Source organism: Gopherus evgoodei, chromosome 4, assembly GCF_007399415.2.
Source record: "Gopherus evgoodei ecotype Sinaloan lineage chromosome 4, rGopEvg1_v1.p, whole genome shotgun sequence".
In the NCBI taxonomy this organism is placed as follows: domain Eukaryota; kingdom Metazoa; phylum Chordata; order Testudines; family Testudinidae; genus Gopherus; species Gopherus evgoodei.
The window spans coordinates 53,482,966-53,507,731 of record NC_044325.1 but is presented as its reverse complement, the minus strand read 5'-3'; the positions used below and the strand labels follow the sequence as shown (position 1 = coordinate 53,507,731).

The following is a 24,766-nucleotide window of genomic DNA, read 5'->3' as shown; positions in this document are numbered from 1 at the left end:
TTTCTTGAAAACACACCTCCTTACTTCACTATTACCCAAAGATGTTCATGGTCATTTGTAATTTTTTTCCCCCCCCAACAGGAGAAGAAGAGAAAATGGGTGCAATCAGAACTGATTAGAATCCTAGTTCAGATTTCCTCTACATTTCATGCAATCCATGAAACAAATAAGGCTCAAATTAGGTTTCAATGCATGATGAGCAAAAACACTCCCCTTCAGCTGCCGTTCTTTTTCACATGCATTCATGCATACTAATATTTAAAGTGCAATGCTAGAGTTGGAGACTATTACAACACATTCAAGTTTTGTTAATACGTGGTCACTAATATCAAAGCAAACGGCATGACAAGCAGTGCAAAATTTACATCCTACAACAACAATTGCAGGTGTCCAAAATATTGAGATGTATGGCTTGGTTTGCCTTGATAAAACATGCCACATTTGTACAGACATGCTAATCAATTTATCTCAAAATAGACTGAAAACCCATAACAAATTACTGCCACAATCCAACATTTGCCAGTCTTAGACTATAGCAGCAATGCAAACACTAAAATCTCACATTAGCTTGAGATTGAAATATGTATAGTAGAATCTCACAGTTATGAACACCTTGGGAATGAAGGCTGTTCATAATTCTGCAGTGTTTGTAACTCTGAACAAAATATTATGGTTGTTCTTTTAAAAGTTTACAACTGAACATTGACTTAATACAGCTTTGAAACTTTACTATGCAGAAGAAAAATATTGGTTTTAACCATGTTAATTTAAATGAAACAAGCACAAAAACAGTTTCCTTACCTTGTCACATCTTTTTTTTTTTAATTTTCCCTTTATTTTTTTAAGCTTACTTTTAATACTGTACTATATTTACTTTTTTCCCCCTCATCTCTACTGTGCGCAGTTGACCAGTCAGTTTGTAACTCTGGTGTTCAGAACTCTGGTGTTCTATTGCATCTCCTTTTCCACTGCTTTAACAACAAACTTTAACCTACAAACCTTACTTGACTTTGAAAATATCATAAATGTTTAATCTAAAATTCATAGCTCCACTTGGATTGTATATCTTGTCTGACATTATGGGTAGCACTCTCAGGCCCACTGAGGAGACACATTTGGCAATTTCAGGAGCCAGATATCAAGCTGTCTGAGCAGGCATTGTTCTAGAATTAGCATCTTGTTTACTTAGCAATCCCTCTTTGGAATATTATTGATGGGTTAGAAGCTGACACTTGAGTTCTTCCTGTGGCTAGGAAATTAACAGACTACAAAAACTGATTTATTCTCTGGGATTATTATTTGTCTTTTCAGCTACTATTCAGTTTAAGTATTTGGGGGGGTTTTAGAGGTTTGGTAAATCCAACAATTAGTCTATAAAAATAAAAGAGCTGTAAAAAAATTTAAAAAATAAATAAATAAGACTGTAACAAACCCCCCAAAAACATACAAAACTGACATGCTGCCAGGTTTGGTTACACACTGGAAACTCAGCCAAATTTACTGAAAATCTCCTTAAGGTTCACAAAACCTTCCACACAAAACTAGGTGAGACAATGACAACCCAATGACACAAAGGTGAGTGAGCAGGTGAAAACCCATATGACTCACTACAAAATAAAACATTCACATAATGTTTTGCAATATTCAATTGTTGCTTTTCATATAGCTTTTTAAAATAGGACTTTCATTTTAATCACTTAATTCCCCATGTTTCTCTTCAAAATCAATACACTATACCCAAATATCAAATATTCTATCTGGAACTAAAAATATTTATACTCATTGCAAACAAATCACATAATGTAGTACTGCTAGGTGTCTTCAGAAAAAGGGTTAATTAATGGGTGAATGTTAAAAATATAAAGTAAGCTTTACTGCTAAGTAGTAAGAACAACTAACAACTTGATATAAACTTAGATCAACTGCTACATTTGTTTTCTACTAGGAGTGATCTGGAAGGTAAGTGAGCAGACTATACATCCAATTTTCATGTCTTTAAATGAGACTCTAGCACAGTGAGCAGAAAAGAAAATTCACAATGTAAGGCCTCCATTCTGCAAACACAAATAAGATTAACTTTCAGCTCGTGAACAGGCATAAGGTTAATGACATGAATGCTCACAGAACAGAGCACTAAAATGCCTTCATGTTTTTTAATTTCATTTTGTAGTAAACTGACTTACTCTATTTTCACAAAGGCATATCAAAAATCAAAATAAAATCCAGACTGGAGAATGAGCTGTGGGAGAAAGGAGAGGAAGCCACTTTTTTGAAAGTATGGCACTTTGTGCACTTCTGAACATTATACTGGCTTAAATCCTCTTCATTTACATGTTTGAATATTCTTCTCTTTAGATAAACAGATTACATGAAGATTTCTGTCTCCTTCCCCAGACAAATTGTGATGAAGTTTTTCAGAGGATCATTGGGCATTAATTTTGTAATTGACAGACGCAAAGGCAGCTGAGGCACATTATTTTCCATCCACTGCATTCTGAAGCTATATTAAACAGGTTCTGGGGCTCTGTGACATAAGTGATGCTGCAGGTCGGGAAAAGAGACTGGCAAATAAATAGAGGTAAAGAGTAGGCAAGATATATTTACTTTTATTTTTTTCGCTGGCAGCGTGGGGAGAGAGACACATCTGAAAAGGCAAATAATCCTTTACAAATGATGTTCCTGTTTTTGCAGCTTCTTCTTAAAGTTACTTCTTTAACAATAATAGTGCAAGTTGGCACAAAGTTGACAATACAGAGTAAACATCATATTTCATAAAGAGCAAAATTTTTTTTCTAACAAAAAAAATCCAACCTACAAAAGCTGTTAAGGGGCTAACTACATTATACAACTTGTTTTAAATGTTTACATCAGAGAACTCATGGATGGCCCCTGGCTATTCTTGTACTTAACCAACATTAGTTGACTCAGGTTTAAAAACTTAATTCAGATAACACAATGGGCTCATTTTTTTTTGACATTTAGCCAGTTAGGGTAGTCTCACAAAACAATGTACATTTTTTAGTGTGTGTTAGATTAATAGTGGAAAGAATGGCAGAAACATGAATTTAACAACTCAGAAAGTTTCAACTTTTCAAGTTTCATTCTCAGTATATTTACTGAGTATACAAAGGCATCATAAATTCTTAAGGAATGCCAGCTGAGGTACAGAACAGTGAGAACTTTTGTGCTTTGAGAATACAGCCACATAAGAAATCTCTGTGGATATTATTTAATTTAGAAACAACTTATGCTATTTAATTTAACTTTAAAACAACAGGTGTCTTTATACTTTGACTATAATAAAAATATTGTTCCTGAACATAATTCAGAATTATATACTAGCCAAAACAGAATCCTGAATCCAAACATCTCTTAACTTTGATTTAGGGTTAAAACCTTAATTAAACATTTTGAGATTTGAATGTAAACTAAGATTACCTAGACTTTACTCTATGTGTGTGTTAGTGGTTTTGTGCCTCTCAGCTTTTTCCTGTAAATATAAATCTTGAATAAATGATGAAAAATAGTTAAAACAAACACTAGTGTCACCCAAAGCACAATAAGCAGTTTTTCAACAGCAGTGGTTTCTACCTGTGTACTATAAACATGTACTGTGTTTACACTATTTCCCACAAATTAAGAAGCAGCACTGAGCCAGGATTGTCAATTTCCAGATCTGTAAATGGAATAATAGTTTATAAGAGCTGCTGTGTTTGAAGCTTCATGTGAAACTAATGATCTTATATATTGCATTTTTTTCCTGTTTGGCATATTCCCAGTTACCCAATCTGCCAGGGAACAAGTATTTATAATATCTGACATTGTTTCTGAAAGCATAAAACAAATAACCAAAAGCAGTTTTCAGTCAGGAAACAGTAGTTTTCTGCTGTACCAGTTATTGGCACTTGGAGCAGTTTATAGAAGTGCAACTGGGGTTGGGGGACACCTTCTTGCCACATCAGAGGTTTCACATACAGTTGGCTTTGATAAACATTTCACTGAAAGTCAAGATTACATGCTAAGTATTTACAATCTTGATTCTGAGGGGTTTACTATAAGATATCACACTAACTGTATGGATCTATACCAGGGGTGGGCAAACTTTTTGGGCCGAGGGCCACATCTGAGTGGGGAAATTGTATGAAGGGCTGGGGCAGGGTGTTGGGGTACAGGAGGGAGTGCAGGGCGCAGGAGGGGGCTCAGGGCAGGGGGCTGGGGTGCAGGAGGGGTGCAGGGCACGACAGGGGGATCATGGCAGGAGGTTGGAATGCACAGGGCTGCAGGGTACAGCAGGGAGCTCAGGGGAGGGGGCTGGGGTGCAGGAGGGGTGCGGAGTGCAGGAGCAGGCTTAGGGTAGGGGTGCAGACTGCAGGAGGGGGCTCAGGGCAGGGGGTTGGGGTGCAGGAGTGGGATCAGGGCAGGGAGTTGGGGGACAGGGTGCAGGAGGGGTTCAAGCTCCGGCCTGGCGCCGCTTACCTAAAGCGGCTCCGGGATGGCAGCGGCACGCACTGGGGCCAGGGCAGGCTCCCTGCATGCCTGCCCTGGCCCCGGCCCCGTGGCACTCCAGAAAGCGCTGCAGCCCCTGGGGGAGGGGGCGGCGGAGGACTCTGTGTGCACTGCTCTTGCCGTGCCTCCAGGTTCCTCCCCCGAAGCTCCCATTGGCCAGGGTTTCCCAGTCCCGGCCAATGAGAGATGCTGGGCGCAGTGCCTGGAAGCAAATGCAATGCACGTGGAGCCCTCTGCCCCACTGCCAGAGGGCCGCTTCTGAGAAAGGTGTGGGGCCTGCAGCGGGCAATCCCGAGGGCCGGATCCAAAACCCTGAGGGGTCTGATCCGGCCCACGGGCCATAGTTTGCCCACCCCTGACCTATACAGTTCCTCTTTTGGTATAAATTCAGAATGAGTGTCTTATCTTAAATATGGGAATGTCACCAAGAACTGCAAAAATTCCACTCTTATGTTTGCACACAAGTTCTGTAGTACTATATTCTCTATCTCTATTGAACGTATCACTAAAAAAGCTAGGCTATGGGGATAAGAAAGTCTGCAGCTATAGATGTACTCCCTACACTGGATAGTGGGGCCTAACATCCTTATTTGGACACTTGTCCCTTAAAACCCTTTTCCAAATAGTGGAGAGACAACGTGAGTAAGGTAATATCTTTTATTGAATCAACTTCTGTTGGTGAAAGAGAGAAGCTTTCAAGGTTACACAGAGCTCTTCTTCAGGTGTCAAATTTGCAAAGACCCCAGCACAAACAGTTGGGCAGGTGCCAAGCTGAATATCCCTGACTTGATTACATTTTAAATAAATGAGTCAGCTAAATTTGGAGATACTCCCACATTCACACACTAACTGTGAAATCTCAAAAGCAACTCTGTGCATAGAGGTGCAACCATACTGGGTAAGAGTCAGTTATATTTGGAAGTTGGGGTTCAAAAACTGCCATGCCTGCGTATCAAAAATGTTAAGGCCAGATCTAGTATCACAAATTATAATTAGTCCCTGGGAGAGTAAGATATGTGCTGTCACTAAGGTTTCCAGGCATCCAGTTTCAACTGGAACACCTGGTCAAAAAGGGACCCTGGTGGCGCTGATCAGTACTGCTGAGTAGCTGTTAAAAGTCCAGTTGGTTGTAAGGCAGGGCTAAGGCAGTGGCTAGCATGTCTCTCCCTAGGTGCAGCAGGGGCAAACAGGGAAACTCCGTGTGCTGCCCCTGACCCTGACTCTGCAGCTCCCACTGGCCAGGAACCATGGCCAATGGGAGCTGCGATGGCAACATCTGTGGGCAAGGGCATGTGCAACACGCAGAGCTGCCTGACTGCGCCTCTGCCTAGGAGCTGGACATGCCAACCACTTCCAGGAGCAGCACAGACCCAGGGCAGGCAGGGAGCCTGTCTTAACCATACTGCACCACCAACTGGAAGCCACCTGAGGTAAAGTTGCCCGGTCAGAGCCTGCACCCCAAACCCCCTGCCCAGGTCAGAACCTCCTCCCAAACTGTAACTCCTTCCCAGGCCTCACACCCCCACCCCAACCCCCTGCCCAGCCCTTGCACCCCCTCCCATACCCTAACTCCCTCCCAGACCCCGCACTCCAACCCGCACCCCAACTCTCTGCTCCAGGTCAGAACCCCCTCCTGAACCCCAACCCCCTGCCCCAGGCCGGAACCAGTTCCCGCACTCCAAACCCCTTGGCACGAGCCAGGAGATCCCCCCCGCAAATCCCTCATCCCCAACCCCACCCCAGAGCCCGCATCCCCAGCCGGAGCCCTCACCCCCTCCTGCATCCAAACCCGCTACCCCAGCCTGGAGTCCTGCACCCTGAATCTCTCGTTTCTGGCCCCACCACAGAGCCCGCACCCCCAACTGGAGCCCTCACCACCTCCCACACCCCAACCCCCGCCTCAGCCCAGCAAAGGGTGGGGGACAGCGAGCAATGGAGGGAGGAGAGGGTTGGAGGGAGGGGGCGGGGCCTCAGAGAAGGGGCAGGGCAAGGGTGTGGCCTCTGGGAAGGGGTGTTCAGTTTTGTGCAGTTAGGAAGTTGGCAACTCTAGTTACATTAGTCATGCTACTGCAGGTGAAACAAACTTGGTATGATACTTCACAAATGCCTATTTAACAAAATATGTTTGGAAAGCAGAAGTAACAGTGGGAAGACTGGTACTGCTTCTCTGAGAACCACTTTCTAAAATAGGCTCCATCCCCTAGATAGCCACAAAAGAAATGGATGGAAGTTTGAGTCTGGAAAGCAACTGTAATTTATTCAAGAATCATAACAGCTTAGGTATGTTTACCATGGCCTTGATCCTGTGCTTACTGAACTTAATGGCAAAACTCCCATTGCGTTCAAGGGTGTAGGATCAGGCCTAAACATAGACAAAAAGCAGCTCTCTTAAGTCTGAATATATGTCACTCAGCAGGAATTTTTAGAAATCTATTAAGTTTCATTCAGCAAAACACAGATTGGAGAGGATCAAATTAATGTATGACCATCAACTCTACCTAAACTTCAGCCTTTGCTTCACTGGGTCACCTGCAAAGAACTAGAATTGTTTTGTCCCTTGGAACTACAGATCAAATTATTCGTGAAACTATTTGATTTGTTCAGCATATGGCCAAATGCTTATTTTGTCAACATTTGTTGGCAAGTTAAAAAGGGGGAGTGGGGAAATATCATTCTACTCATCTGTCCATGAAAAAGCTTGTAGCTGCAATCAAAGGAATTTGCATTTTTGAGACTTTTTCTTGCAACTGCCAACTTCCCTATAAGCTGCAAACAAAGATTCCTGCTCCTCTGCAATGTTATATTTTTAAGACCCTGAAAATAACACTGTGTCATCTGTTAAGAGTCAAGAAGTGGCCTCAGAGTTGTGAAGAGTAGTATAGTCATGGAGTCTTTCAGACAATGAAGCTTGCATTGATGAGTTACTTGGAAAATAAGCCTGCCAAAAGCTTCCTAGTCTGGGTGCTGCTGAAATTCCTGAATCTTTGCGGATGCAAGTTAAATAAATATAAGCCATCTGTAAACTGAAATAAAGTGTATCCACACAGGCATTTGCACCAGTTTAACTAAAATGTGTATTACAAAAAAATTTAGTTAAACTGAATCAACTATTGCAGTGATTCTCAAACTGGGGGTTGGGACTCCTCAAGGGGTTGCGAGGTCATTACATGGGGGGTCGTGAGCTGTCAACCTGCACCCCAAACCCCACTTTTCCTCCAGCATTTATCATGGTATTAAATATATTTAAAAGGGTGCTTAATTTATTAGGGGGATCACAGTCAGAGGCTTGCAATGTGAAAGGGGTTGCCAGTAAAAAAAGTTTGAGACTCACTGAACTACTGTATATGTTTACCAGGACATAGTCTGGGTATTACTTTATTCATTTTAAATATCATGTTAATGTTTTGGTCCTAGATGAGCTGACTTTTCCACCAAGAAAAATAAAAGTGAATAAACATGATTCAGAAATGTTGATTTGGACTTTCATATCTAATATTTGAAACCACCCATCAAAAAAAAAAGTGGGTGATGCTGCTTATGCATATTTTCTTTCATGATGAAAGGTGTGAGCTTTTTCATGAAAAGAAGGCATCATTTTCTCCATGAAGTAAGAAATTTCCAATCTCCATACTGTACTGTACGTCTTCCTTTTCTTTCTATCCCTTTGGAAGAACATTTCTATTTGACAGTTGCTATGGAGTAAATCAGTGTATACCAAGCAGTCAAAACAAAAGCATATTCACGTGGAAACTCATGCTGTTGAGATTTATGGATATTTTTGTGAGTTCATGTCTAGCCTGTTGCAAATCAAACTCCCCTCTACCCCACATATGCATTTAGTTAATGAATGCCAACATATTATGGAGAAATTACTTCAGGAAGCAAATTAGGCCTTTTTTCTTTCTTTCTTTTTAAGCCCATTATACAGGCTTCAAACTCAGAGTTAGTTTTTAAGTAAATGTGGCAGTGTGTACTAACATGTTCAGCCCTCAGTAGTTCTGAACCTGGGAAAAGACTTTTTGTCTTTCAGCTTATGATCAATTATATCATAAGTGGTGTTCTAGCCCAAGGGACAGGCAGGTATTATCTCTTTGGTAAGTACCTCCTACAAGCACGTCCAACAGCCCACTTTCTCACAAAATTAATCATTCCATAAATTGTATTCTCTCCAAGAGGATTTTCAAGATTTAAAAATGAAATGAAATAAAATAAAATGGCCTTTTATCTAAGAAAGAAGATACAACTGTACAACTACTAAAGAAACTATAGCATGAAGACACTTCAATGACCCCTCAAAGTTGTTTTTCAGTTTTAATAGCTGGGCTAAAACTGACCTACATTCATAAGTGCTAATGGACTCTGATGTAAGCATACAGTTGTCATTGTCAGGACACAAATCTGGCCTGAGCAATGAAAACATGAACAACATGGAAATATGATCATGCCTATTTTTCTCCATAAAATAAAGTTTCTAGAAAGAAGAGACAAATAATTTTGCTCTAGCTATAAAATTTGGCTCTGCAAGCTCTTCTACACCACTACAGATTTTAGAGGAAGTGAGCCAATAATTCAGCAGATGAAGACATAGACTGAAATCAACCAGAAACAACTGGTTTGTTCCTGCTTTCTCATTAGAACATTCACTGGCAGAGTAAAAGCAGAATGTTCCATTAGCACTAATTGAAGGCCCTACATTTTAACTTTTGCTACTAATCATGGAGCAATAATGATACTTTCCTGCAATGATCTCTCTACTTAGCACTGTGCAACAAAAGCTACTATTTCAATGTTACCATGTTAAGAAATATCTTGACTTCCGCACAACCAGCAAATTCAGAGTTACTAGAGATTACATTATGATGAAGAGAACAAAAACCATTCTCTTGATGCAGCCGAAGAAGTGGGCTGCAGTCTATGAAAGCTTATGCTCAAATAAATTTGTTAGTTTCTAAGTTGCCACAAGTATTCCAGTTCTTTTTGCAGCTACAGACTAACACGGCTGCTACTCTGAAACCTGTCATTCTCTTTCTGAGTAAACTGTACAATAATACCTAGCTCTCATCAGTAGATCTCAAAACACTTTACAAAGGAACTCAGTATAATTATCCCCATTTTACAGATGGAGGCAACAAGGCACAGGGATAGGTAGTGACTTCCCCAAAGTCACCCAGTAGACTAGCTGCAGAGCCAGGAACAGAACCTAGGTCTCCTGAATATCGGTCCAGTGCTCTATTTGCTTGTATATTGGGAGATTAAGATTCTGAAGATTACTTTAGTAAGAAAGTTGTAAAAAGAAGGCCCTGTTATTCTACGGTTAAATAAAAGAAATTTCTAGAAGTTATCACATCTTAATTAGAAAAAACAGGTCAGCCAGCAGCAAACACAGAATACAAAGTATAAAGAAAGGTCATCTGATGTGATAATTTTTAAAAGCTCTAAAATCAGGGGCAGCTCTATGTTTTTTGCCGCCCCAAGCATGGCAGTCAGGCAGCCTCTGGCAGCATGCATGTGGGCGGTCCACTGGTCACACGGATTCGGTGGCATTTCTGTGGATGATCTGCCAGTCCCATGCCTTCGGCATACCTGCCGCCGAATTGCCACCAAAGCCGTGGGACCGGAGGACCTCCTGCAGGCATTCCACCAAAGCCTGCCTGCCTGCCGCCATCATGGCGACTGGCACACCGCCCTCCAGGGCTTCCTGCCCCAAGCACGCACTTGCTGCCCTGGTGCCTGGTGCCCTCCCTGTCTAAAATTCCTGTAAATATCAGGAAACTAAGAATATGGCAGGGTAGACAAGATGGGTGAACTAGTCTATTTTATTGGCCCAACTTCTACTGGTGAAAGAGACATGCTTTCAAACTCACACTGAGTTTTCTCTCTTTCATAACAGAATTTGGTCCAATAAAAAAATATTACCTCATCCACCACTCCAGTATCATGAGACCAACAACCACACTGTAAATAAGGCAATGTATCTCTTTCCCCAGTATCCAGAGATTATAGACTTGTTATGTATGTCACTGCAATCTCTTGAAGGAACCTACACGTGTGCTACCTTGAGGGATATAGAGAACTGCATTCCTGTTTGTATTGTTATTCCATAACGAGAATCCCCTCACCTAGTTTTAGATCTTTGCCATAGGAAAAAATATATTTTCAAGACATGTTACATTAGAAAACTGTTTTTTAAACCTCTGAAAATGTTCACCAATGACTCTGTATATGCTATGAAACTTGCTGTTGACAACTGAAAAAAAAAAAGTTTCAGTACTAGCATGAACAGATCAAAAACATTTTCAGAACTGTTACAAAAGTTTTCTTGAATCCTAGCTCCACCCACAATAGTGCTCAAAGTTGTTTCTGTTCAAGTCACGTTATTATAACAGGTCTATCACTGTGAAGCCTGCATGCCCTATTTATCTGGTTTAGGCTCAGAGTTAAACCATTTCAGCATCACTTCATGGAGCTCACAGCTCACAACTATTGTCTCCAACTGGTCAATTTCCTAGTGCAGAAAGGCCTTACATAAATAATATCCTACCTATACCCATACTTTGAGAGAAACTGAAAAATTGTGCTGAATTAAGAGGATGCTGCCTTCTAATTTAGTGCAAGGCAGCCATTCAGGCACAGAATGTGTAAAATATTGAAAGAGGAAAAAGCCACTACATTTTTTAACTTGCTGTAGTGAATGGCTAAACTGACTAAATTTTTGGAATTGAAGCAGGCACAGGAAGGTTACTGAATCCTGAAGGAAAGGCAGAGCTACTGGTGTTTACTTCTCTTTCATGACAAAAGGACGGATTTAAAGTTTGCTAACTTATGTTTCAGTATAACCTTTAAAATGGCAAATTAAGGAGAAAGTTCCCAAAGCAGATTCAGCAAGCCACCACTGCATCTACATTTTGTGCAACAACTGCTGACATAATTCTTTTCAATTCTATTCATACAACATGAGCTTCATCAGCCAAGGAATCTAAGGTAGTGTGAAGTAATATTCTTAGCTACTTCTTCTAACTTCTTAAGAATTATCTAACTATTTGCATATACTAGAACAATTTACGAAGGCAAAAAAAATGAAAAAGGATTATAAGAGATTCAAATTCACTGTGTTTTACCTGCCACATGTTTGGAAGTATTACCTTAGGGTCTGCATTAATGTAGAAGAATAGGAGAACGTACCTGCTCTTACTTATTAAAATCAATGAACTGACACTTTATAAGAAATGATTGGCATTAGGCATCAAGCATTTTTCTGGAAAGAAGCTTGCACACCTCCCAATGGCACATTTGGTAGCTGCAGATGGCACTTGATAGCATAATTTTCCAGTAAGTAATATGCCAAACTTGGAGCCCACAAATAACTTAAGTCTGATGTCAACTGTTCGCTGCATGCCAGTTCCATTATGCCATCTTCTTGAGATGGCTCACATGTGTGCTGGCCCCTGAAATACTGCAAATTAACTACCTGCAAGTGAAAGTACACTTGTGAAACAGCAACGAAATGAAAATAAATGCAGGATTTTACTGTGTGCAAAGCCTGTTAGAGATGCTCAACTAGGTTGATAGGAGGATAAATCATGTAACGATGATCTACTGGTCAGGCAGTGAGCCTGGGACTCTGAGACCCAGATTCAAATTCTAGATGCTCCACAAACTACCTGCATGACCTCAGGGTACCTCTACACAGTGAGTGATAAAACATCCAACAGCACTGAGTCTCAGGCCATGTCTACATCTAAAATTTTGCAGCGCTGGTTGTTACAGCTGTATTAGTACAGCTGTATAGGGCCAGCGCTGCAGAGTGGCCACACTTACAACAACCAGCGCTGCAAGTGGTGTTAGATGTGGCCACACTGCAGCGCTGTTGGGCGGCTTCAAGGGGGGTTCGGGGAACGCGAGAGCAAACCGGGAAAGGAGACCAGCTTCGCCGCGGTTTGCTCTCGCGTTCCCCGAACCACCCTGCAAACCGCAGGGAAGGAGACCTGCTTGCTCGGGGGTTCGGGGAACGAGAGAGCAAACCGGGAAAGGAGACCAGCTTCGCCGCGGTTTGCTCTCGCGTTCCACGAACCACCCTGCAAACCGCAGGGAAGGAGACCTGCTTGCTCGGGGGTTCGGGGAACGAGAGAGCAAACCGGGAAAGGAGACCAGCTTCGCCGCGGTTTGCTCTCGCGTTCCCCGAACCACCCTGCAAACCGCAGGGAAGGAGACCTGCTTGCTCGGGGGTTCGGGGAACGAGAGAGCAAGCTGGGGAAGGAGACCAGCTTCGCCGCGGTTTGCTCTCGCGTTCCCCGAACCACCCTGCAAACCGCAGGGAAGGAGACCTGCTTGCTCGGGGGTTCGGGGAACGAGAGAGCAAACCGGGAAAGGAGACCAGCTTCGCCGCGGTTTGCTCTCGCGTTCCCCGAACCACCCTGCAAACCGTAGGGAAGGAGACCTGCTTGTTCGGGGAACGCGAGAGCAAACCGGGGAAGGAGACCAGCTTCACCGCGGTTTGCTCTCGCGTTCCCGGAACCACCCAGCAAACCTCAGGGAAGGAGACCTGCTTGCTCGGGGTTCGGGGAACGCGAGAGCAAGCTGGGGAAGGAGACCAGTTTGATTACCAGACGCTTCCTCAGGTATGCTGGGATACCTGCTTATTCCACGGAGGTCAAGAAAAGCGCTGGTAAGTGTCTATACTTGATTACCAGCGCTGGATCACCAGCGCTGGATCCTCTACACCCGAGACAAAACGGGAGTACGGCCAGCGCTGCAGACAGGGAGTTGCAGCGCTGGTGGTGCCCTGCAGATGTGTACACCTCCTAAGTTGCAGCGCTGTAACTCCCTCACCAGCGCTGCAACTTTCTGATGTAGACAAGCCCTCAGAGCCTGGGTCAGCTAACTTGAGCTCACAGGGCTTGGACTGTGGGGCTAAAAATTGCAGTGTAGACATTCAAGCTCCAGCCGCAGCCTGGAATTTTACAGCCTGAACCCTGAGGGCCTGAGTCAGTTGACCTGATCTTTTACTGCAATTTACACATATACTTACTCTCTTTGTCTTAATTCCCTTCTGTAAAATGGGGACAATAAAACTTCCTCACACAGGTGTTGGGAGGATAAATACATTAAAAATTGTGAATCACACAGATGCTACAGTTGGGGTGGGGGTCTATAACTATCCATGATAGTCATGTTGCCTACATACATACACCTCTACCTTGATATAACACTGTCCTCAGGAGCCAAAAAAATCTTACTGTGTTATAGGTGAAAGCGCGTTATATCGAACTTGCTTTGATCCGCCAGAGTGAGTAGCCCCGCCCGTTCGGAGCACTGCTTTACTGCATTATATCCGAATTCGTGTTATATCAGGTCGTGTTATATCGAGGTAGAGGTGTATTTGGAGAGCTTGATATCAGGCCTCTGAATATGGTACTCTGCGACCCTCCTTCACTTTAACGTAATGTTACACACCTGTTTCAAAAAGGATGTAGATGAAAAAAGCCCAAAGAAGGACAATAAAAATTATTAAGGTATGTACAGGATTCCATATGAGATTAAACAGATGAGGGTTTTTTAGTTTAGAGAAGTGACAAGTAAGATATAACATGATGAGATAACAAGAGTACAGAAATAAGGAAAATGTATAGTAAAGATAAATTGGGCAGTCCTACTTACTCTTCCTCATAACAGAAGAGCAAGAGGACACAGAACCTTGAAAAAGGTATCAAGACTAGAGATCTATGGGCACTGGGGGTTAAAACTTATCTGATGTGGGTGAAAATCCACAAGAAGGCAGTTGCTAAATGGTTTTAATATGGACAAAAATATATGAAAATATTTATTACAACAGGTCTAAGAGAAATTCAAAGCCAACAGGAAAGAATATTTAGAACAAAGCTGTTTAAGAAATCAGCTAATATGATACAGTACCCATAATGGCAATTATTTACTTTGCTGTCTCAATGTAATAATGCAAACTGATGGAGACAGTTGGATGTTATTGTAAATTTCTTTCTTTTAGCAGGTTTATATAATTTATTTGCACTTGTTTATGGAGACATTTACTTTAGATATCAATCAGAATGTGTCATTTGGTATCAGAAAATATAGTTACCTTTTCCGTAACTGGTGTTCTTCAAGTTGTGTTGCTCATCTCCATTCCATATTAGGTGTATGTGCTCACCACATGCACCAGTGCCAGAAGTTTTTCCCTTAGTAGTATCTGTAGGGAATCAGCTCTGGCGCTCTCTGGAGTGGTGCCTACATGGCGCGGTATAAGGAACGCCACCAGCTCCCCCCACTACCCTCAAGTGGGTAGGAGTTCATGGACATGTAGAGTGCAACACAGCTTTGCCGAATCCAGCGTCGTCTCTGGCGTGCTGAGTGATGGCATAATGAGCAGTAAACATGAGGACAGAGAACCACATTGCAGCTCTACAGATGTCCTGGATAGGTATGTGCACCAGGAAGGCCATCGAAGATGCCTGCGCTCTCGTCAAGTGGGCTCTGATGATTGGCAGCAGTGGAACCCCCGCCAGGTTGTAACAAGTCCTTATGCACAAGATGATTCAACTGGAAATCCTCTACAAGGACACCGGAAGACCCTTCATCCTATCCAGTATAATGATGAAGAGTTGAGTCAATTTACGGAAAGGCTTGATAAATTCTAAGTAAAAAGCCAAGGCCCTCTGGCTGTCCAGGGCATGAAGACGCCTCTCCTCACTGGCCTTGGATGGTCTGGGACAGAACACTGGGAGGAAGATGTCCTGGTTCACATGGAAGGTGGAGACCACCTTTGGCAAGAAGACCAGGTGGAGCCACAACTGAACCTTATCTTTGTAGAAGACCGTGTATGGCAGTTCTGAGGTCAAGGCTTTAATTTCTGAGACCCATCTCACTAACGTCACCACCACCAGGAACGTGACCTTCCATGACAGATGGGAAAGGGAGCAGGAACCCAGCAGTGCAAAGGGTGGACCAGTGAGCCTAGAGAGGACCAATTTAAGATCCCACTGCGGGATGGAACCTGCATCTGTAGGAAGAGTCTCTCCAGCCCTCTCAAGAATCTGACCATCATGTCATTGGAGAACACCATCTGAGCTTGGATCGGTAGGTGAAAAGAGGAGATGGCCACAAGATGCACTCTAATGGAAGAGTGCACCAGGCCCTTGTTCCTCAAATGGAGTAGGCAGTCCATGACAGCCTGTATGGTGGAACGCAAGGGAGAGACACCCTGTTCAGAAGCTCAGCTGGAAAACCTCATCGACTTGGCCACGTAAGTCAGTCTAATTGAGGGCTTCCTACTTTCCAGGAGGACTCGCTGGACTCCTTCTGAACAGGTTTTCTCCTCCAGGTTCAGCCACGCAGCATCCATGTCAAGAGGTGGAGGGACCTGAGGTTGGGGTGTAAGAGCTGACCATGGTCTTGCAACAGCAGGTCCAGTCGGTTGGGAAGGGGCCAGAGAGTGGTCGCTAATAGGCTCATGAGTGTGCCGAACCAATGCTGGTACGGCCACACCGGGACGATAATGATAACCCACGCCTGGTCTCTCCTGATCTTTGCCAGAGCCCTACTGATGAGTGGAATCAGAGGGAACATATACATCAGGCTCTCTGACCACGACAAGACGAAGGCATCGGAGACCCTGTCAAGAACAAAACCAGTGGCATTTCCTGTTCTGTCTTGTAGTGAACAGGTCCACTTGGAGAGTCCCCCACCTTTGGAAAGTCATGCAGGCTACCTCTGTATGGAGCGACCACTCGTGGTTTCATAGATTCATAGATTGTAGGGCTGGAAGCGACCTCAAGAGGTCATCGAGTCCAGTCCCCTGCCCTCATGGCAGGACCAAATACCGTCTAGACCATCCCTGATAGACATTTATCTAAACTACTCTTAAATATCTCCAGAGATGGAGATTCAGCAACATCCCTAGGCAATTTATTCCAGTGTTTAACCACTTTGACAGTTAGGAACTTTTTCCTAATGTCCACCTAAACCTCCCTTGCTGCACTTAAAGCCCATTGCTTTTTGTTCTATCATTAGAAGCTAAAATGAACAAGTTTTCTCCCTCCTCCTGATGACACCCTTTTAGATACCTGAAAACTGCTATCATGTCCCCTCTCAGTCTTCTCTTTTCCAAACTAAACAAACCCAATTCCTTCAGCCTTCCTTCATGTTCTCTAGACCTTTCATCATTCTTGTTGCTCTTCTCTGGACCCTCTCCAATTTCTCCATACCTTTCTTGAAATGCGGTGCCCAGAACTGGACACAATACTCCAGTTGAGGCCTAACCAGCGCAGAGTAGAGCAGAAGAATGACTTCTCATGTCTTGCTCACAACACACCTGTTAATGCCTCCCAGAAGCACGTTTGCTTTTTTTGCAACAGCATCACACTGTTGACTCATATTTAGCTTGTGGTCCACTATAACCCCTAGATCCCTTTCTGCCGTACTCCTTCCTAGACAGTTTCTTTCCATTCTGTATGTGTGAAACTGATTATTCCTTCCTCAGTGGAGCACTTTGCATTTGTCTTTATTAAACATCATCTTGTTTACCTCAGACCATTTCTCCAAATTGTCCAGATCATTTTGAATTATGACCTTATCCTCCAAAGCAGTTGCAATCCCTCCCAGTTTGGTATCATCTGCAAACTTAATAAGCGTACTTTCTATGCCAACATCTAAGTCGTTGATGAAGATATTAAACAGAGCCAATCCCAACACAGACCCCTGCTGAACCCCACTTGTTATACCTTTCCAGCAAGATTGGAAACCATTAATTAATACTCTCTGAGTACAGTTATCCAGCCAATTATGCACCCACTTTCTAGTAGCCCCATCTAAGTTGTATTTGCCTAGTTTATTGATAAGAATATCATGCGAGACCGTGGTGAGAGGAGAAGTCCCTGGTGAGCTGGTCTACCAGCCTATTCCCAATGCCAGGATGGTGACAAACTTCCAGGTGGATTTTATGATGCAGAAGTCCCACAGACGGAGTGCCTCCTGACAGAGAGCCGACGAGCACACTCCTCCTTGCTTGTTGATGTAGGGCATCAAGGCTGTGCTGTCCATCAGGACTCATACCACTTTGCCCAACTGGTGCAGCAAGACGACTCTGCATGCCAGCCGGACTGCTCAGAGCTCTTTGACATTTGTGTGTAACCACGCCTACTCTGGGGACCACATCCCCTGTCTGAAGGCTGCTGAGATGTGCACCCAGCTGATGTCCAAGGTGTCTGATATCAACTCGATGAAGTAAAGAGGGTTGTCGAACGGAACCCCTTCCAGGACTGTACTGTGGTCAGTCCACCATCTCAGCGAGGTAACTATCACTTGGGGAATAGTAATGATCTTATTCACGGGGTCTCGGGACTGGGAAGAGACCATCACCAGCCATTGTTGCAGGGGCCATATCCGGAGTCTGGCATGGCAGACCACATAAGTGCATGTGACCCAGCAGGCACAGACAGACCCTGGCTGTAGTCAGAGGGAATGCAGAGACTTCCGCAATGAGGTTCGCCACCGTGCGGAACCTTTCCAGTGGCAGTAATGCCCTGGCACAAGTAGAGTCAAGGACTGCTCTGATGAACTTCATCCTCTGCATTGGCACTAACGTAGACTTTTTGTCATTCACCAGTAAGCCAAGAGAGCAGCACGTGGCTTGAAGCACCACAATGTCCCTTCAGACTTGAGACCTGGAGCCATGCTTGACGAGCCATTCGTCGAGGTATGGATAATCTGGACACCCTGGCGCCTGAAGCAACCCAATACCACCAACATGCACTTAGTAATACCCTCAGTGCTGTTGCCAGGCCAAACCAGAGGACTGTAAACTGTTAATGGAGGGGTCCCACCGTAAACCGGAGGTAGCATCTGTGTCCTTGGAAGATCGCTATGTGGAAGTATGCGTTCTTCAAGTCGAGGGCAGCATACCAGTCTCCCCGATCAAGGGAGGGGATAATAGAAGCCACAGAGACCATGCGGACCTTTAGCTTCTGTAGGTACTCGTTGAGGTCTCATAGGTCCAGAATGGACCACAGACTGCCCTTTGAGACTAAAAAGTACCGGGAATAGAACCCCTGGTTCCTGTACTCAAGAACTTCTTCCACCATACTCAGCTGTAGTAACCCCTTTACCTCCTGCGTGAGGAGACTGTCGTGAGAGGAATCCCTGAAGAGGGACAAGGAAGGTGGGTAGGAAGAGGGGGTAGAAAGGAACTGGAGGGTATAACCCCGTTCCACTGTGCTGAGGAAAGGGGAAAGGCAGTCGGCGAACACTAGGGGAATAGTCTGGTAGGTTGCCCTCAGGTGCACCCTCAAAACAACCATTTGGCCCCCTTCTAATTACGGGTCAAGACCGACTGGGCAGAGGGTGAAGGCGGGTGGGCTTGGGTGGCACTTGTAACCCTTGGCTCATTTATAGGGCTGGACCTGCTGAGGCTGGCTCCTCTAGCCCTGAGGCTGCTGCAGTTTGACCTGCTTATGTGCTGGGGCTGGGACGTCAAGACTCACGGTTTTCAGGGTGGTGCGGGAGTCCTTGGGGCCATGCAACTTGCTGTCTGTTTGCTCCACAAATAGGGCCCCACTGTTTAAGGGTAAGTCCTGCAATGACTGCTAAGCCTCAGTTGACAACCCAGAGAGGAGCAGCCAAGGGACTCGCCACATGGAGATAGTGGAAGCCATAGTGCTGGCGGCAGCATCAACAGCATCTGATGCCCCCTGGAGGGCCACCCTGGCCGCAGTTGTGCCCTCATCGAGGATCACTCTGAATTCCTTTTTGGAAGCCTCAGGGAGCGACCCTTTGAACTTGGCCATTGCTTGCCACATATTGAAGTCATATAGGCTAAGGAGGGCTTGGTGGTTGGCTACTCTCAGCTGAAGTCTGGAAGGCAAATAAACTTTATGTCTGAAAAGATCCAGCCTCCTCGAGTCTTTATTTTTGGGGGTGGCCTCACATTGTCCCCACCTCTCCTTGTGGTTAACTGCCTCGACCACAAGGGAATTAGGGGATGGGTGAGAGTATAGGTACTCATGCCCTTTGGTTGGCACAAAGTACTTACATTTGGCCATTTTAGAGATAGAAGCCAGGGGAAAACGGGTCTGCCACAGGGCATTAGTGATTTTGGAGACCCCTTCATGAAGAGGTAGGGCCACCCTGGCGGGAGCCCAGGACCAGAAGACATCAAACATAGTCCGAGGGCTCTTCCAATTCCTCTGCCTGAAGCCCCAGGTTAAAATCGACCCTCTTCAAAAGTTCCTGGTGTGCCTCCTGAGGAACTGAGTGAAGGGGCCCCGTGATGTCCTCATCATCACCAGACAAGACTAATTCCGGTGCCACAGGAATCTCCACATCCATTGGTGTTCCAGCAGCTTTCTCTCCTAGATCCTCCTGGACCTGCGGGGTCTTACTTCTCGAAGCCTTGACCACCGGAGGGGGACAGGATACCGAGGCCACTGACCTCTCCGAGGCTCCCGACACCCATCAGGCAGCCTAGGAAGGTTGGGTGAATACCCAGGGTGAGCCCCCAGGCCACTGCCCTTGGGGCTATGAGGCAGGTTTTGGTGCTGATAACGTAGTCGGCACTGCCAGTACCGGGGTTTGTCCCATCGTTAGGAGCCAGAACTACCAGTAGAGCAGTCAGTACTGGGCAACCAGGATCGGGCTGAGCGGTGGCTCTTGTCCAACCAGTGTCGGTCACTGCATCCCGAAGCCAACTTGTACAAGTGAAATTGTCTTGGTCGGGCTCTCAGGAACCGACGGCATTCAGCGGATCTGAGTCGGATATCCGGTGATCCACACCTCATGCTACTTGACCGATACTGGGACATCAGATGGGACCGGGAGCTACTACAGGCCGGTTGCTGGGAAGATTGTCCTGAGTAGGGCGATCTTCTTGGAGACTGGCGATGATGGCCCTGCCATTGGTGGTCTCTGATGTCCCATCAGTCCTGGGATTGGTACCGGGCCCTTGGAGATGGTCGGGGCTGGTCCCAAGTTCTTGCCAGGTGACGCGTGCCCAAGAGGGTCTGTGCCAATCCACTAAGGTACACCTCAAGTCCTTTGATCAGTGCACCCAGTGCGGCGATCAAAGAGGGCTCAGCTGAGCCTGCCTTTCTAGCCTTGAGGTGTGATGGCTTCGCGCGGCCGAGCGATGGTGAGACGTCTCTCTCGATGGGGAACGGTGCCACTGAGGTGGGGACACATGTATAGGTCCCAATGTGGGTTTTCCCCAACACCGAGGTACCACTGGAGCCGGTGTGGGTGACACCAGGAAGGTAAGGATCTCCTGAGCTGCTTGAAGGGCTTCAGGAGTTTATGGCACCTGAAGCTGGCCTGGGCCTGCACCGCTATCCAAGGTCACAGGTGAAATATGGGATGGGCTGCACCACTCAACCTGAGCTGGGGCCCAAGTTCCCAATGGGGGCGTTGAGCTGCCTGGCACGGGTAGTGGCTCACCCACCGTCCTCTCCTTTTTCTTATGGGAGGTAAGAGATCATCCCCTCTCCATCTTTTTTGGCTTCTTCACCAGAGCTGTGGAAGGGGACCGGTGCCCACTCATGGACAGCGCCGGCGGAGCACTGTGCACAGCGGCCGCACTGCTCAGTGCAGAGTCAAACCATTGCTCCGGTGCCGGAGTGAGTGGCAACTCCATTAGGAGCGTTTTCAGATGGATATCGTGCTCCTTCTTTGTCCTAGGTGTGAAGGACTTGCAGATATGGCACTTGTCACTTATGTGCCCTTCACCTATGCACCTTAGGCAGGTGGTATGTGGATCATTGACGGGCACAGGCCATTTGCAGCGATCGCAGGGCTTCTAGCGTGGGCATGCCCTATCCCCCAGCCGAGTCCCGTTCGGGACTAATGAAAAGTTGAGAACTACCACTAAGGGTAACTAAGAACTACTAACTATATACAGGTTTTCTACTACTGTAGAACTATTAACTATATATTACAGGTTTTCAAAGTTCACAAGAACTGAGAACGAAACAACGCTAGCTGAAGAAGTTCCAGCACCATCACTAGTGGCAAGGAACTGAGGGTGGGGGGAAAACCTTAAATCATGCTATGCGGTCACCACTCCAGAGGGTGCCAGAGCTGGTCCCCAACGGATACTGCTAAGGGAAAAACTTCCAGCACCGGTGCATATGGCAAGCACACACACCTAATATGGAATGGACATGAGCAAGCACTTGAAAAAGAACTAGTTATTTTTACTGACTACTCAAAAAATTCACCCACAATAACTCCCTACCTTTTAAAAAAATAAGTGACCTTTAGAGGCCATATTTTGCAAATTCTCCCTAGATTTACTCTGTGTATAAAATATTTATGTTACATATCAGAGGAAAGGAGTCTAGCACTTCAGAAAATATACTTTGTATGTCTGGTTTTTGTTATTGCAGCTACACTGAACATAGCTCCATGCACATGGAGAACTTTGGCTCATTTCCATTAACTGTCCTACACTTATTGCCCCCATCCCACCATACATACAACATACTATCCTCAGTACTCACTGTTTTAGTATATTTCACGGCAGAAAACCAATTACTTGACAGCTGAAGTACTCACCTACTCAGATTATTTTACAAAACATTAGTGCTATAACAATACCTTGGGATGAAACGGTAGGAAGCAAAATTGGACCTTTAAGATTGAATATCCACTCGCTGTCAGGAACTTTCGATAAAATTTGGGATGCTCTGGTTACTGTGCTGAAGTAAAAAATCTGCCAACATTTCCACTATAAAAATCTGATTTTCCAGGAAATTATTGTCAGAATACATTGTGGAAGGAAAGCCAGTATACAATGTCTTAATAAAAAAAAACTGATTTTATTCCTAAAGTTTAAAAACAGTTCTGCTAAACTTTATGACTGAATTCAGAAGTGTCCATCAACATATTGCTCACATGCCAGATATTTTTTTCTGAATTTTAATATGGATTTTTCCTATACACTAGGCATTTAGTATGTCTGTTGTGTAACTACATAGTACTGTGGCTGTCAAGCGATTAAAAAATTAATCAGGATTAAGCGTACAATTAATCACACTGTTAAACAATAATAGAATACCATTTATTTTTAAAAAATTGGATGTTTTCTATACAGATTTCAACACTGAATACAAAGTGTATAGTGCTCACTTTATATTTATTTTTATTACAAATATTTGCACTGTAAAAAAACAAAATAAACAGTATTTTTCAATTCACCTAATACAAGTACTGTAGTGCAATCTCTTTATCGTGAAAGAGAAGGGCAACAAAAATGATTAAGGGTATGGGAACAGCTTCCATATGAGAACAGATTTAAAAACTGGGACTTTTCAGCTAGGAAAAAAGACGATGAAGAGGAGATTTGATAGAGGTCTATGAAATTTTGTGTGGAGAAGAAGAGTTTTTTACCCCTTCACATAACAAGAGAACCAAGGATCACCTCATGAAATTAACAGGCAGCAGGTTCTTCACACAACACACTGTCAGCACATGGAACTCATTGCCCGGGGATGTTGTGATGGACAAAACTATAATGGATTTCAAAAAAGAACATGATAAGTTCATGGAGGATAGGTCCATCAATGGCTATTAGCCAAGATGGTCACGGTAGCATTATCAGCCACTAGCAAGGAACTAAGGCCCCATTCCCGTAAACACTCTCAGACATAAATTTAAGCAAGTGAGTAGTACCATTGATCACTGGCACCCTGCTGTGTTGGTATGTTTTGATTTCAGTAGAGCTACTCACATACTTATAATTTAATATTTAAGCTTAAGTGTTTGGGCTTAAGAGAAAATTCAGTATAATGATCTAATAAGTCTTGCTTATTGTGATGTTCATCTATGTCTTTACATAGTCTTATCTCCATTAAATTTGTTATTATGCTTCCTAAGAAGACATTACAAGGTTTTCTACACAGATAGTCTCCCCGATAAAGGGAGCCAGAAGGAACAACCAGAGCTATGTCTCAAGAACTAAACACTGGAGGCAATATGTCAAGATACCAATGTATCAGGATGCCATGGAAAAGAACAAGAAAGATGAACTTATTTACATAAGACAGTCTTTGTCTAGAGATACTAGAAGAAACAGCTCATTAGTAGGGGAAGTGGAATAGATATGTGAATGCCATGCCATGCCATGCTTCCTTAAATTACCTGCAACTACAAGCTATAGCCATTATGGAGAGACTAACGCCAAGACCTTAACTTAGGATTTCTGGAGACTTTGTTACAAGAAGACAGAGGATGCCAATGAATTGAAAAAAACAAAAATAAAAAAAAACACATACCACAATAACTCATCTTTTTATCCAGGATGCAGAGAAAACCTTCAGCTGAGTCAGGTGACAATTTTTAATGAGCTGTTTTGAACAATATGACCCAAAATTTAGAAAACAAGTAAATAAACTTATGCTTTGCCCCAAGAGTTAGTTATCTTGATAAATGGCTGAATAACTAAAGAAATACTTAGGAGAGGGGAAAGATAACAAGGATGTTGATTGTTACTACTTTTATTTGTTTTAGCAATAAAGCCACTTAGCTGGAACAATTGGAGTTAATATGAATATTACATGACCCAAAGGTGAAACCACAGAACAAAAATAATAAATAAAATAATAATAAAATAATAATAATAATAATAATAATAATAATTAATAATATTTCCACATCCATAATTGTGTCTTATGCAACCCTTACTTCAACACCTGCAGTTTTTTAGGAGGTAGCTAATTTTAGCTACACATCTTGCATTATGAAGTAAATATAATAAAAAAAAGGAATAGAGTTATTGTTCATTCAGAAGAGACAGACTATGCAGAAGTTCAAAATTTCATGCAATTTTTCCTGGGCCTCCACAAAAAAGTAAAACATTCACTCATATATAATGAAGACAAATAAAGCAGGCTTCTCTTCTTATCTGTGAAAATTCCAATAAGAAGCCAGATCACGGAATAAGTTCTCTGTGAAGATCTGATCTAGCAAATCACATGCCTAACTCAAATATAAGTGATTTCAATAGGCAAAACTGAACTCCCAACCTTTAAGCAATATTTTGGGAATCTATTTTAAACATCTGCAATTTGGAATAATGAAAAACATGATTCTCTTTGATTCATATGGGAAAGAGACTGTCCAGTTTTAAATATTTCCATGGTCTGAGTGTAAGAGATATGTACATTTAAACTCTGACTTACAGAACTTGAATTTTTTTCTTCAGAAGGTTTAAATATCAGTAAAAGTAAATATCAGCTTACTAGAAAGTGGCATAGAACATTAT

General features: G+C 43.7%; 1 protein-coding gene and 1 long non-coding RNA gene across 3 annotated transcripts in view; one reads left to right on the top strand and one right to left on the bottom strand.

The window, feature by feature from the left end:
* PRKD1 (protein kinase D1) overlaps positions 1-24,766 on the bottom strand; it is a 310,871-nt gene that overhangs the window by 258,502 nt on the left and 27,603 nt on the right. The window lies entirely within an intron of this gene.
* Positions 3,528-23,083, top strand: LOC115650024. The gene is made up of 3 exons (XR_003999981.1): positions 3,528-3,542; positions 9,058-9,062; positions 22,948-23,083. It is a non-coding gene; the product is annotated as an uncharacterized LOC115650024 (long non-coding RNA).